Here is a 15511-nt window from a genome sequence, read left to right as displayed (position 1 = left end):
AAAACTTTTTTCCATCTTATCTTAAGAAGATAAATGAAATGAATTGAAACACTGGGAAACTTATTAAGATAGTTTCAGGATCACTCTAAGTGGAAAAGTCAGATTACATCCAGGAATCTCACTTTGGAGGACTCATTCCTTCCCTTAACTCAGGGGGCCACCTCCTTTTGTGCACAGTAGGCCCTCCAGGAACAGAGGGAGGGCGAAGCTCTCCCTGGTAACATATTTCTTTCCGGTCTTCAATGGTGACTGTGCGACTTCTGCTCAGGGTCCATAAAGAATGGAAGGAACCAGGCATGGCCCCGAACCCAGATGTCCCGGAAGCCTGTACCTGATTCTCAAAGTCTCCCCCAATATGCCTCACAGTTTGAAGTTTCTGAGAAGGAAGACAAGGCCCGAACAGGGGCTTCGGAACCATGTGAGATCTAGCTTTGTCATCCCCGGGCACAGGCCAGCGATGGGCAGTGTGCAGGGAAAAAGTGGCCCATTGTCTTTTCCACAGTGCCCACAGTGCCTTTCAGAATGAAAGATCTGAATGTTGTCTCCATATCGCTGCTTCTCAGACTTGTGAATATTAACATTTGGTGTCTAAAAGGCCATGGCGGGGCTTCCCAGGTGGCGCAGTGGTTAAGAATCCACCTGCCAATGCAGGGGACACAGGTTCGAGCCCTGGTCCGGGAAGATCCCACATGCTGCGGAGCAACTAAGCCTGTGCACCACAGCTACTGAGCCTGCACTCTAGAGCCCGTGAACCACAACTCTGAGCCCGCAAGCCACAACTACTGAAGCCCACGTGCCTAGAGCCCGTACTCGGCAACAAGAGAAGCCACCGCAATGAGAAACCCGCGCACTGCATCAAAGAGCAGCCCCCACTCGCCGCAACTAGAGGAAAGCCCATGTGCAGCAACAAAAACCCAGTTCAGCCAAAAATAAATAAATTAATAAATACATAAATATAAATAAAATTATGTTTAAAAAAAGAAGCCCACGGCAAATTTCCTTTGGCTTTATCCTATTCATTAAAGAAACTAAGTTGAAAGAATACACACCCCGACAGGAATCCATGAAGCCATGCTCACTTTGAATGAAATAGAGAGTAGGTTGTAAGGATATACTATAACTTTCCTGAACTGAACTTTGAACAAAAAACTATTGCTCACCCAAGGCTGAAACAAAGGCCCTGAAGATGAGTAAGGAGATTCACGACGGCCCAGGGCTGAGCTGGGGCATAAGGCTGCCTGCCTGTCTTGGGCGGCTGTCTGTGGCAGGGAGGGTGCCCAGGCCCATCTCTGGTCTAGATGGGGGGCTGGTTGAGATTCCAGTTTCATCTTCAATGACGGCTTGTGTACAGCGTGTGTAAAATGACTGTCAGATGAGCTGAAAGGACTCTGCCATGGTGACATGTCCTACACGAAGAGATGTCAAACCTAAAGGCCTTAGATGACTAGGAAAGGAGACCACTGGGGCAGTGTTTATCACAACTGGTGGTAGCCTCCCGGTTTGGGTGAGAAAGATGGAAAACGGGAAGGAGAGCTCCAGGCTGGGTTCAAGCCCTGTGGCCCCAACCCCAGCTTTCCCTTTTGGGGTGAATAGCCAGGCTGAGCCTAAGAGGAGGAGGAGAGAAGCTTGACTTTCTCCTGCAGTGGGTTAGGAGGCCAAGGTTTGGTGACCACAGTAAGTCCCCAGGATGCTCTGGAACTGATAATAAGGCTATAGATCAAATTATTCATGTCTCTGTCACCCTCAAGGAGAGATTTCCTTTCCCTGAAGACACAGGCAGAAGCCACCTCTGGTTCTGGGGGCTGTCTTCTGAAAGGTATCTGGTCTGCCTCAGCAGAAAGAAGCCAGAATGTCCCAAGGTGGCTGTGGTTCCTGGCGCTTGAGAGACCTTTCTGGCACTGTGTTAGATTTGGAATCCTGGGGCCAGGCCCAGAGGAGTACATTTGGACAAATTCAGAGCAAGCAGGCCTGAGGCATGTATGGGAGCAAGCTGGCAATGTCCAAAACCTGGAGGAGGCAAGAGCAAAAAGTGTGAGCAGGCAGGTGGGGCAGGCACCGGGGCAGCAGGCAGGTGCAGCAAGTTCCCAAGAGCCCAGCTAAGTGCGCAGGCAGTCTGGTTAAAAACCTGGGACCAAACGAACAGAGAGCTCTTACTCCTCACACGGTAGAGTGAGGTGTTGAGAAGCCTTACCAGTCTCAGTGTCTCTTTACTCACCCCCTCAGGAAAGCGAGGCCAGTACCATGTTTCTAAAGTCTGAAAGGCCCTCACATAACAGCCTGTGCCGAAAAACACCCCCCTACGCCCCCAGCTCCCCCCCACCCCAGCGCAACATACACATATACCTCTGGGATGGGAAGTAAAGAGCTTTTGTGTTTTCAGGCCCCTTGAGGAAGTTTAAACTGGGTACTCCCTCTGGAGGAGTTAAGGTTGATAGAGGATAGGTCTTGAGTCAGGGATGTAGAAGTGGCTGGACCCAAAAGGGATTGCTGAGGGAATTCCCTGAGCCTGGGAAGATGGAGAAGAAGCAGACAGGGGACCACAGCATGAGAAAGTGGACTGGATTTGCACTTGATCACGTGATCAGCCAGCCAGCCCTCCTCCCCTTACCGAGGCGTCCACATTCCATTCCTCAATAACCTTTCTCTGACCTCTCACCCAGTATTCTGTCTCCTCAGTTCAGAACTTAGTGAAATGGCCATGATCTCAGGAACACAGAGGCTTAAAACAATCTTCTAACCATTGCTTTGTCCAGACTATGCAAATTCTGCTTTGGCATCTAAGTGTCAAGACCCAAGAACCCTTTTAAAAGGTAGCCATCCTTTGGAATTAAACCTCTCTTAACTTTTTAAATTGAAGATAGATTCCAGGGTCAACATAAAAAACAACCAGAGGGGCTTCCCTGGTGCGCAGTGGTTGAGAGTCCGCCTGCCGATGCAGGGGACACGAGTTCGCACCCCGGTCCGGAAGATCCCACATGCCGCGGAGCGGCTGGGCCCGTGAGCCATGGCCGCTGAGCCTGCGCGTCCGGAGCCTGTGCTCCGCAACGGGAGAGGCCACAGCAGTGAGAGGCCCGCGTACCGCAAAAAAAAAAAACAACCAGAGAAAAGCCTAATCCCCATTGTTTAGCATTTTCCAAAGTTCTTTTCCTTTTTTTGCCTTTGCACTATATATGTGTGTTTATGTACCCAGAAATAGTCTACATTAAATTATGGATTAAGTTTGTTTTCAGCAATAATGCAAATGTATGAAAGTCTTCAGACTCTCCAACAGCTAACGTCTTTCTTTTTGCTATTCATACATAAAAAAGTAAATTTTACTTAATGCTGTTTTGAGTTCTCATCATAAGAACTGTCCTCTCAGTTGATTGGCTAAAGTGGAAAACTCAATGTTTGTTGATTTTCAAAACAAGGTTTTGAGTTCGCTTTGTTCACATGTGATCCCTTGCTTGCTGTGAACTTATATCCAAAAAGAAAATCTCTACTCATTGGATTAACTCTAAAAGATAATGTGTAGCCATAGTAACCTCCTAGACATCACTTTATTAGCCACAAAGCTTAGAATAATTGTTTCTGCATCTATTTATTAAGTGTACACCTCTGCTTCCACAAAGGATCTGAAGCAGCCCATTGGAATATCAATAAACATCTATCTCCAGGTCACACATATAACAACAGCTCACAGTAGTACTTATATGTTTTCATTTTTAAAATATTTAAATGATTTTGTCAAAAGCTTAAAAATAATACATTTTTATATATTTTATATTATTTAAGATAACTGTAATTTTGTACATTTCCGTGTTCCTGAATAATGTAACCCTATGGAACTTGAAATTCACATTATCACGAACAAGTCAACCATATGGCTCAGTTATTATGTGAAGGCCAGCCAGAAGACCCAAGGTCCCCACACTTCTCCCTGTTGTCTTGGACCAGCAGCAGGTACCATACTGGTTCTCACTCATCAGTATCAAGTATTGGGGAGAATCTTATCAGTTCTCTTTTTACTCAGCTAGTTGGCATGATTCCTTCTTTAATTGAAACTCCATTATTGCATATTCTGTAAACCACCTTTCTTTCTTATCCCCCTTCCCTTTTTTGGGTATCTTCCTCAAACTTATCTTTAGCCCAACTATCTCTTTCTGTGACAAAAATGAAATTTTTGTCACAGTTTTCCACCGTAGCTTCCACGGTCATTTGAAACCTGGGTGCTAGTAACAATTACCAGTCTGCTGTCATGTTAGAGCAAAGGCAGAAATTGTAATTCATTTTATACTGGCTTTTCTCAAACTATATTCCACAGAACACTAGTTCATCCAAATGTCAATGTACGTTATGAGAAAAGGCTCCATGGTGAGTATGGTTTGTGAAACAGTGGTGGTTATAACACACATTAACATTTTAAAGACTCCAAGAAGTCCTACAGTCAAGAAATTTGCTTAATTTGACTCTTCCCACATTTACTTGCCACAGACACCCCCACTAATACCGCTTTTGTGAAATACAATTTGGGATGTAAATACTCACGGTTCTTACCGTGTCTACCGGGGTAGACAGTAATTATCCAGGTGATGCAGAGGAAGATATATTTACAAACTGAGATAATTACTCTTAAGACCCTGACTTAGGCTGGAGGTTGGAGAATATCTTTTCAAGGATGTCACTCTTTGCTCAAGACCTGATTGGTGAGTAGGAGCTAGCGAGGAGCCTTCCTCAGGTCATGTGGTCCATTCATCTGTCTCAGTGGAATGGCTCCTAGGCTTCTAGGTCAGCTCAGAAGACACAGGCTGGGAAAAGATATTTCATTCTCTGTGACATGTGGCCATCCATTTTAGTCCCTGATTGAGATTTAGTTGAGATTCCCTTAGAGAGGGAAAGGGAAAGAACAGAGAAGCCACGGAAGCTTTTCGGGGAAACAAGAACCCTCATAGGATTAGAAGACAGCTGGGATGTGGGAGTGGTAGCTGGAGGGAGGAAAGAGGGAGATGCCAAAGATAGCATCCATTTTTATAAGACTTAAGTTATTTTTACAAATGATCGTACAGACCGTTCAACTGTGGTCTGTGAAACATAGACTGTCACTCGTCAGTAGTTACAGGATATTGTGTAGTACAAACCTCAAGAGTTTAGCATATTTTCCATTGTACACTTGTTACTTGAATGCTGAAATTATCCACCTTTACCAACAAATGGACTAAATTTAGTATTTAAAGGATTGAGACCAAGTGCAGGAGGCATTCACAATTAGGGAAGCAATTACGGGTTTATTTAAAGACCATAAAGTTGAGAATTCTTTCTTTGATTTTTTTTTTTTTTCAGGGAAGATGATCTGAACATTCTGCTCCCTCTGACAGGGTATCTAGTTTTGAGAAATTTGATATTCACCTATTTCTAGTCTCCCCTAAATGCAATACAGTACAGTAAGGCAGACCTTAGTGCAACGTTAAACAGATAGATGGTGGTTGCTTGTCAGGAGTAATGAGGTTCTTGATGACTGACCAACAGAGGACTATTGATACATGATTTACCTTAGCAGGTAAGTTCTGACCTGGAGATCAGATGGTCAGAAATCCAGGAACCTAGCAGAGAGTGACAGAGAGAAAGAGAGAGAGAGAATGAGAAGAAACAAAACACTTAGACCAAATAGGGAGTGGAAGTAGGACAGATTTTCATGAAAGGATAGGGACTCCAAGGGTTGAAGCTTAGGAGAGGGGCAAGAAACTAATAGTGTTAGGAAGGGACTGTATTGCTCTCAAGCAGTACAAACCTACTGCACAACATGAGATTTAAGCCTGCCTCAGTGGTGCACACTCAGTGTTGTGAGAACTCCTCTTCTGGCAGCAAATCCAGAGCTACTAGACTGGCCCTGAGGGTTTAGGGAACGGAATCAGAACAGAACAGGGTAAAGAGTTGTGGTGCCAGAGGCAGCCCTTAGAAATGAACTCTTCCAGCCGCATTTTGATTTTGGGGTTGGTGGCATTGTAAAGTTAGCATGTGACTGTGTGTAGTAAAAACACAAAGTGAGAAGCCCTCTCTACAGGCTTCCTCTGGAGGAAACCTCACCAGTTTGTAGTTGAAGTCCAGAGAAATCTGTCTGTCATTTAATTGTCAATGTTATGTGTTCTTCAGAGTGTGGGTTCTGGAATCAAACGGACTGAACCTCGAATCCTCACTTAGCCACTCAGTAACTGCTGTATCAGTCAGGGTCCCTTCAGGAAAACAGAGCCGTGCCAGTTACCAGATGAGACTTAATACAGAAAACAAATTACAAATGGAATGAAAGAAATAAAAAGCTAAACAGGAGACAATGAGAACACCCAAAGAATAGCAAAAGTAGGAGCCTAAAGAGTCAAAGGGAGGATGGGAGCTGGGAACATGGAAGAAAGGCACTCTTGTGGGATCTGGGACATGAAGAAGATGCAGTTATTGCCAGAGATGCTACCCAAAGCACGGGGGGAAAATATCCTGGCTTCTCCTTTCCTTCAGCTCTTCAATTTCTTGCCAGTGAACCTCTTTGTGAGCCAGAAGCCAGTTGGTAAGGGAACCTAGGAAATACAGTTGCACAGCCAGCAAAGCAGAGGAAGGCCAGGAAATAAGTATGAGAGCAAACAGGCAAATGACCGGCCCAGGAGCTATGTGATCCATCTGCTTAATGTTTATAGCCTCAGTTTCCTCATTTGTAAAATGGGAATATTATTCCTACCTCTTATGGTGTTGGGGTGATTACATGACTTAACATATGTTTCGGTTGAATTTTCTTGGTTGTAAGGAATAGTCTCACACACAGAACTTCAAGTAGTTGGAGGGACAGAAGGGAGACAGCTGAAAGCTATGCGTGAAAGCAGGGAAGTAGAGGTCCAAGCGCAGGGCCAAGCTTCATAGTAACCAAGGTGGAGCCAAACAAGCAGCCTCTGGGAGAAAGGGCAGAAATGACTGCAGAGCTGTGTCTCCTGGAGGCTGAAATCAGAAAGACCTTGGCAATCGCCAGCACTCCTCTGGATCTCTGTGGTGCGAGTTGTAGAATTTTGCTTTCTTTCCTACATTATCATGACTCCAAATTTCTCTATGGGTTTGGTTTCCTCTTTCAGCTATCAAGTTGCATCTTCATCTTCCACTCTAAAGCTTGTAAGTTTTGTGATCTCAGGGTTTCTACTTCCTCATGATTTTGGCTTGATGTGATCCATCAGAGCCCTTTTGTCTCCTCTCTGTCTCAGGATCTTTCAGCTTTAGTTCGCACTGAAAATTGTTTACCTCTTCACGTATTTCCAGTTTAACTTCATTGGATCAAGAATCTTATAGGGCCAGTTCCTTTTCGTTTGGTGAAACTTTTCATTCCATGGCCCCTCATAGGAGCCCTATGGCTTGGATGCCTTTGGGTAAGGAGCCCACCATTGGTCCAGTCAGCAGTTTTGGAGGGAGTAGGGCAGGGTGATATGGTCCAAAATACGGCTTCCTAGCACTGTCCCTTTAGAAGGGGCTGTGGATTGGTAACCAGCAGGGGGCCTCGCTTCTGTCCCTATGTTCTCAGGGGTATTTTGGTTCCTGTTATCCCACAGGAGCTAGAACTCCTGGCCACTTCTGCTCACTTATGGTTCAGACCTCAGTGGTCCCACTTTCCACTTTTTCTCCTCTGATTATAGCTCATAGAGATAATTATCTTGTTTTGGAACATGGCCATGCTTTTTTTTTTAAATTATTTATTTATTTATGGCTGTGTTGGGTCTTCGTTGCTGCACACTGGCTTTCTCTAGTTGCGTTGAGCAGGGGCTACTCTTCGTTGCAGTGCATGGGTTTCTCATCAGCGTGGCTTCTCTTGTTGTGGAGCACGGGCTCTAGGCGCAAGGGCTTCAGTAGTCGCAGCGTGTGGGCTCAGTAGTTGTAGATTGTGGACTTAGTTGCTCTGCGGCATGTGGGATCTTTCTGGACCAGGGCTTGAACTGTGTCCCCTGCATTGGCAGGCGGTTTCTTAACCACTGTGCCACCAGGGAAGTCCCAGCCATGCTTTTCTATTTCCTTTTTTTCTACTTTATGTATCACAACAATGCCTTTGGAGCAAAACAAAGCCTCAGATTTTGAACTTACAACACCATCTTGACTAGAGTTCATGCCAATAATTTCTAAAATTTATGACTAATACAAAGCTGGGAGTTATCAAAATTAAGTTCTTATGAGAAACTCTTTTAAGAAGAATGGGTGACCAAGTGGAGAAAAGAAGAAAGAGATAAAGATAATCTTAGCTCACAGATTGAGGGAACACGATGTTGATACCAGTGAAGGTACCTAAAAAACTAGAGTGTTGTGAAGAATATAACTTCAGGCATAGGAAGTTTTGGAGACTGAGGTCTCCTTATCTTAAAATCAATAACTCTCTTACATTAACAAAACAAAAACCCATAAACAACAATAACAATAAAATCAACAAACAACTGAAAGACTGGTATTGGTGAGTGGATGACTCCAGTGATAAAGGGAAAATGAGCTCAAAGACAAATTTAGAGATTGAGATGAAGGTGAGACACTTTGTCTTAAAAGCCATCAAATCCTCCTTGCCTCCTCCTAACACATTGGCCCAAAATCCCAAGCCAACCAATAAAAAATCAAGAATAGACTGGGACTTAGACAGTATATGAAACCATGTGAAAAAAGTGAATGGCCCATGGGGTTTGTTGTTGAGTGAACAGAGTTTCTAGGGAGAAAAGGATTATAGCAAAGGATTTCTCAGCCCATCTCAGTTTCTGCCATACAGAAAGGAGGGGAAGGCAGAACTAACCAGCTCAACTCTGTCCGCCAAACACCAGGGTCTGTGTGGGTCCAGGGCACTGCCCCAGACTGGCTGTGAATGAGGACTCTGTGTTTCCTCAACTTCTGTATGGCCTGTCAGGACCTACACCTATTGTTTTCTTCACCAAAGCATTTGGGGGAGTCCTCTCACCTTCTGGAGTCAGGGGTAGGGCAAAAGAGGACTAAGAATGTTCTGGCCTCGGCATCTCAGGGAGAGAAAAGCAAGGCTTTCTGAGGATTAGGATGTACACTGTGGGGCTTTTCACTGCCTTTCAGACTTACAGAGTGAACCCAGGTTGATTAAGGAGTGAAAGAACTGTCTTCAGAGATGGGACACTTCCTGGTTGGAAATTTTCTGGCTGGACTTACTGACTGGAGAAAGGAAGGCTCATTTAGTGCTGCCAGAAAAGAAAGGTCTGGCTGACAACTGCGGGGTTGTTCTTGTCTTCAGAGTAGACAGGATATTGACTAGCTGCCTCCTGGATGATTGTATTGGGGCTGAAAAGTGGATCAGGCCCTGGAGAGTCAGAGGGGATGAGTCCAAAGTGAGATGAATCTGACATGGAGGAGTGGAGGGTTAGCAGGGGAGTCGAGCGACCTGAGACCCCTTCTGGTTCCTGAGACCCTCTCACAGTGTGGCCTGGACTTTTCTTTCCTCTTCAACAAAAAGGAGGATTGCACAAGATTATTTTCAAAGTCCCTCCAGCTCTAATACTCATTCATATAGGTTGGGTAGGGGGATGAGGGCACACAGGGCATAGAGAATGGTTCAGTTGGAAGCCGAGGGTACAGTTTGCCTTTAAACATCAAAATGGCAAAAATGGTAAAGAGAAGAAAGGACCCAGTTTCTCTCCTCTCAGAAAGATCAGGAGATTTTAGATTTGATTTCATCAAAGTTTTTTCTTTTTTCTCTTAAAAAAAAAAAGATCATACTGTATTTTACACATAATCCCTTGTAATGACTTCAGTACTTCACCAGCCTCTGTGTAGCTACTGGTTTTCACATTTAAGGTGGGAGATCTTCATTTAAGGATCTTAAAAGTTTGGATCTGAAGCTCACTCATGGCCACACTCTGGGAAATTACAGAGGTTGTGTCTAATGTTTTTGTTCCTTTACTGTTTATTCAGGTCCATCCCTCACCTTTTCTTCCAGATAGAAGAGTCCAGAGGAAATGCGTCCTTAGATTCATTCACTATTTATCCAATATTTGTTGAGAGCTGCTAGGTGTTGAGACCTAGCCCTGAGATAGATGCTGGTGACAAAGGAGGAAACAAGACAGATGTGATCCCTGGCTTCTTGGTAGCTTCAGACAGGTGTGCATGTGGAGGGGCACAGCCTGGAAACAAGAAAGCAGAAAATAAGTTATGTGATTATGTACTGTGATGAGAGCTATGAAGTACACAAAGGGCTGAGGGAGGGGAAATGGTCGGGTGAAGGTGAAGCCATCTGGGTGTGGGGCAGGGGTAAGAGGAACTCTTCTGTATGGGCAGAGGTGTCTTTGCAGAGGTCACACTTCCTCTAAAAGTTGATAAGGAAAAGCAGTTATGCCAAGAATGCAGACCTAATTCTGGGCAGAGCAAAACTGTAGTGGCCTCTGACACGCAAGAGTGACTAGTGAAAGGAATTGATGGATCCCCAGAGCACTGGGAAGTGAATGCACCTGCTCTTTTCTACACACTATCATATATGGAATTTTAATTTGTAAGGTTTAGTTTAGCTGTCAAGAATACCTTCGTAAGTTTACATATATGAAACCCTGGCAAAGGCTCTTTAAGATGAGTCTGGAACTGCTCAGCTGGCCTGAACTTCTTCAGCACAGGACCTGTCAGAAGTGGGCTCAGCATGTTGTCTCTTTCCGTGTGAAGACCAAACAGGGATACTTGTTTGCAAAGTTTGGGAGTGGAAAAATCTCCACTTCTTTTTTTTTTTTTAAATTGTTCCATCAGTGGAAGCCCAAAGAAAGGAAAATGAATTCAAATGATAATAGTTAACCTTTATTGAACCTAATCTTTGCCAAGCTCTTAGTAATTGTTTTACATGTTTATTTTAAGCTTCATCTTTATGAGGTAAGAGTTATCATTATCCCGGTTTTACACATAAAGGCAAGTACAAAGAGGTCCATCTGACCGAAGACCCCAAGGCAGTAGGACTCCAGACCCTACTCCCTTAACCATTAGGCCACACTGCTTGAGGCATCAGTTTCCCATAAGGAATTTGGCTTACACAACATTAGAAAGGAGGTGTGGAGTTTCTCTCTGTTTCTAGAGTTCTTTAAAAGAATGTCAATTTTCCATCCAAGAGTGAGATTTGTGGAACTCAGGAATTTGTGCTTTTAGATTGTTGTCTAGTTGATTCTAAATGCTATTGGCTAATGTTTGAAAAGCACACACAGGGACATTCACAAGTATGGAGCCAAGAGGCTGGATGGACTCTGAATTCCTTCAATAATAACAGTAACAGTAATAATAGTAGTAGTATTAAGCAGCAGCAGCAGTAGTAGTAGTAGTAGTAGTAATGTCATTTCTTGAGTGCCTTCTCTGGGCCAGACATTATATGTGTTTCCATGTGTGATTTTATTTAATCCTGATAACTCTGCAAGGAGCATATGATTTTACAAATGAGGAAATCATCTCAGAGACAAGTAACTTGTCTAAAGCCATGCAGACAGTGAGTTGCAAAACTGATGTTCAAACCCCATCTGCCTGTTCATGTTCCACAGCATCATACTTGGTATCTATCATTCTGTAGGGTCATTTTCAGAATCCTGGGTGGCCAGATCAATCTCATTTTTTTTCTTGTCTCATCTCAAAGCATAGCCAAATAATTAAATGAAATCTTTCTAGATACCTGGCCTTTGGCAAATTGTTTAGCCTCTGATTACCTTATTTGCAAAATGGGAAAGAAAAATGTAGTTCCTGCCTCATATATTTGTTGTAAGGATTAAATGGGACAGTCTACGTAAAGCATTTAAAGAAGTACCCAGCATTCAGTAAACACTCGATGAATGTAAGCTACTATTACTATTACTGCCATTATACCGACCAGATCTTCCTCAAATGAATTTGTACAGTTGTCCCATGATCAGAATTTCTGACAACCAAGATTGATTGCTGGTTTCCTCTTGGCCCTCGTGAACCAGCAAAAATCAGCCTACTCCTTAAAAAGCAAAAGCAAAGAGTCCTCAGATGTCTTTGACCATCCCTCACAAGATATAAATCATGGCATAACATTTCTCAGCTCAGTACCCTCCAATGGAACTGGAGCTCTAGTTGTGCATCTGCAAGTTCATCTTCTTGTTCCTGCTGCTTTCCCTTTGTCAGGTAAACTTATACTTTTCACTAATCATTAACATCCTCTCCATCCATCCATCCATCCATCCATCCATCCATCCATCCATCCATCCGCCAACCCATCCATCCATCCATCTAGCAAATAATTGTTGAGGACCTAATCTACACCACGCACTCACTCTTCCAGGCACTGTAGATGCAGCAGTGAACAAAACAAAGATCCCTGCTGTCTTGGAGCTTACACTCTAGTGGGGGCTGAGAGATTAACATAAACAAATAAGGCAAGCATAAAATATGATAGAAGCTGATAAGTTCTATGGAGGAAACTAAAGCAGGGAAAGGGTATAAGGAATGCCAGGGGGGTGCAGTTGCTTTTTGAAGAGTGTTTTCAAGAAAGTCTTCACCAAGAAGGCATATTTCAGCAAAGGCTTAAAGGAGATGAGGGAGTGAGTCATGTGGATTTCTGGGGGAAGAACTTTCCAGGGAGAATTTCAGCAAGTGAACAGTCCTTGAGGCAAGCATATTTGAGTGAGAGAGACCGTAATGACAGTATAGTCAGAGGGGCCACGCAGAACATTTTAAGCCACTCTAAGTCTTTGGCTTTTACTCTGAGTGACAGGGGATGCCATTGGAGGGTTCTGAGCTGAGAAATATTATGATTGACGTTTTCATGGGAACACTCTAGCTCCTCCATTGAGAATAGGTTACAGAGGGGCAAGGATTGAGGTAGAGTGGCAATTACATGACTGCAGTAATGCAAGGTCACTTAAGGAAAAAAGAAAAATTTTATTAAAAGAATATTGGGTAGCTTATCAAATATCTGAGAGGTCTAAAAGCCAGCTCTGTCATAGTGTAGAACTGGCCCTGTGATGTCTCTCCACTGCCAGCACTGCTGCCTCAATGTTGTAGCCTGTGCTTCAAATGCCATTGAGGCTGGACCCATCTGCTAAAAACCACTGCCTAATGTCATCATATGTCACTTCTGATCACTGGGCTTCTAATTCTAGGTCTGGAGGTTACCTGTGATTGGTGGGGCCTGGGTCAGGTAGCTATGCCCATGCTCTAGCTACAAGGGCAGGAAGCAAAATAAGAGTCTGACACTCTCAACTTCTATAGCGGGAGATGGCTGATTCCCAACCACAGGGACACGGATTTAAAATGTTAATTGGCCATAAACGAATGACAAGGATCCACAACTGGTGGGTTCCTTCTGTTCCTTAGCCCTTGCACTTCTGCCTGGCTGTGTACCAAACGGCAGTTTGGGGTAAGTCTTCTCATGGTTTTTCCACAACGGCAGCAGCAGTGGAATACAGTTGTTCCCATAGTTATCCACACAGCTATCCACACCGCACCTTCACAATGTTGGTGATTCAGGTACACAATGTGAGTCATGCTGAGATGTTGCTTCCATTGTTCTATAGCATTTTACCTCTTCCCTCATTGAAGGCATATTGATCCCCTCCTCCTGCTCCCTTCATACCACTGTAATTGACAGTTCAGCCTGGTAAATACACAAGGAAATCTATTGAAAAGAGATTTGTGAAGTCAGGGATGAGTAATGAACACCCTGGTATCCTCACAGCTGTCAAGATATTTATCTCAATCACTTTGTCAAAAGGTGGCTTGTGGGTTTCCCTGGTGGCGCAGTGGTTGAGAGTCCGCCTGCCGATGCAGGGGACGCGGGTTCGTGCCCCGGTCCGGGAAGATCCCACATGCCGCGGAGCGGCTGGGCCCGTGAGCCATGGCCGCTGAGCCTGCGCGTCCGGAGCCTGTGCTCCGCAACGGGAGAGGCCACAACAGTGAGAGGCCCGCGCATCGCAAAAAAAAAAAAGGTGGCTTCTTATTGAATGAACCAAACATTTGAGATAAACAGAATTTACAATCTGCCCTTCCTCACTTGTCTTAGACTAGACACCCAGGCATTGTGTCACATCCTGTAAGAAGACCCCTTCTCTCCCCCTGCCCATTTTCGATTTAAATTCAATATTAATAGGTACACAACGACCAAGAAGAATTCACATTTCAAACCCAGAGGCTGAAATGGCCCTAAAAGCCTAATTCATTGTCCCTACTTGCAAAATTGTTAACTCAAACGTTAATATTTGCAGATAGTTGTTAGAGACTGGGAGTATATTACCCTCTTCCACTCTTGTTTGATCTTATGCTTTCAATTTTTACTCCTTGCTTAAAACTTTCAGTGTTATTAAGTAAAACCTTGATGGGATTTTAGAAGACAGTTCCCCTGCTGAAGTAAACTGGGGAGCTGTTAAAAATGCCTATATCTGGGCTCACTCACGACTAATTAAATCAGACTCTCCAAGGCCCAGCCTCCCACCCTCCTTCATTCTGCAGCCAGCAGCTGAAAACCACTGGTCTAGGCCTTGGAAGCATTTGAATTTGAATCAAAGAACATCCAGGTGGTGGCTCAGCTGGTAACAGAACTTGACTCAGACTAGACAAGGCGGTGTAGCAGGTAGTCTAAAGATAGTGTAGGCTTTATAACAGGGAGGGATAAGGTACTAACTTAGGGCTGTGAGGGGGTAAAGTGGTGAGGTTGCAGGAAAAACTGGTGCTTCCTGCCAAGGTCACACTGTTCTATTCTTGAAGAATTTGAATTTCATCCAAGGGTAGAATCAGCCTTAACAACAAGATGGAGGAAAATGGGTTGGAGAGGGTGGGCCTTGCCAGGACCAGAGAGAGATCTTCAGGAATGATAACAGAGGGAACAAGAGACTTTGGTTTGGAAGGCATGGCTGCAGCGAAGGCGGTATTCTGAGAAGTGTAGCTCTCAGAAGCAGCGATATCAGAAGCCTTAATGAGGCACTGCAGGCTTCGGACTAGTCAAGCGATGGGGCTTGGGCATCTCCCGGGAGCACTGGTAGTGTTATCTGGGAAGCCTTCCCGGTTTCATTGCCTCCAGGCCTTCCTAGAGATTGTGGTCCCTCTGCATGTCTTAATAAACTGCTGCTGTGATTAAGGCAACTGGGGTAAGCCCGTGTTTCAATGAAGAACTCTGAATGATACACAAACATGCTTACTTAAGATTCGCTCAAATCAACAAGACAGAAGATATTATTCCTACTGAATAGAAAGAAAGTGGGAATCAGAGAAGTTAAGAAGCTTCTCCAAGGCCAGACAGCCAAAAAAAGAGCAAAACTGAAGTCAAGTTCCCATGTGATTATCGCAGAGCCATGCCTTGTGCTCTGTGCAGAGCCTGGAAAGGGGCCAATAGGCTGTTGGGGGGAAGTTTGAGTATCTTTGGCTTGGCACCCTTCTCCTTCATGGTTCAGCTGAGGGCAATGACATGGGGCTCAAGGTTGCCTAACGTTTGCTAACAATTGTTTGGCTTCTATCAAAGTTATTCAAAGAATGTGGGCTCTGACTGGATGCTTCCATGGTTTTGTGTTTTTGTACCTCATAATTTCCTAGCAAAAAGCCT

The 15511-nt window shown here is 44.3% G+C and overlaps 1 protein-coding gene across 6 annotated transcripts in view; it reads left to right on the top strand.

Moving 5' to 3' along the window:
- The window catches only part of ZNF366 (zinc finger protein 366), a 335604-nt gene that overhangs the window by 212232 nt on the left and 107861 nt on the right, over positions 1-15511 (top strand). The window lies entirely within an intron of this gene.

The sequence above is a fragment of the Pseudorca crassidens genome, chromosome 3 (genome assembly GCF_039906515.1).
Source record: "Pseudorca crassidens isolate mPseCra1 chromosome 3, mPseCra1.hap1, whole genome shotgun sequence".
NCBI lineage: Eukaryota > Metazoa > Chordata > Mammalia > Artiodactyla > Delphinidae > Pseudorca > Pseudorca crassidens.
This window is presented reverse-complemented; position numbering and strand designations above follow the sequence as displayed.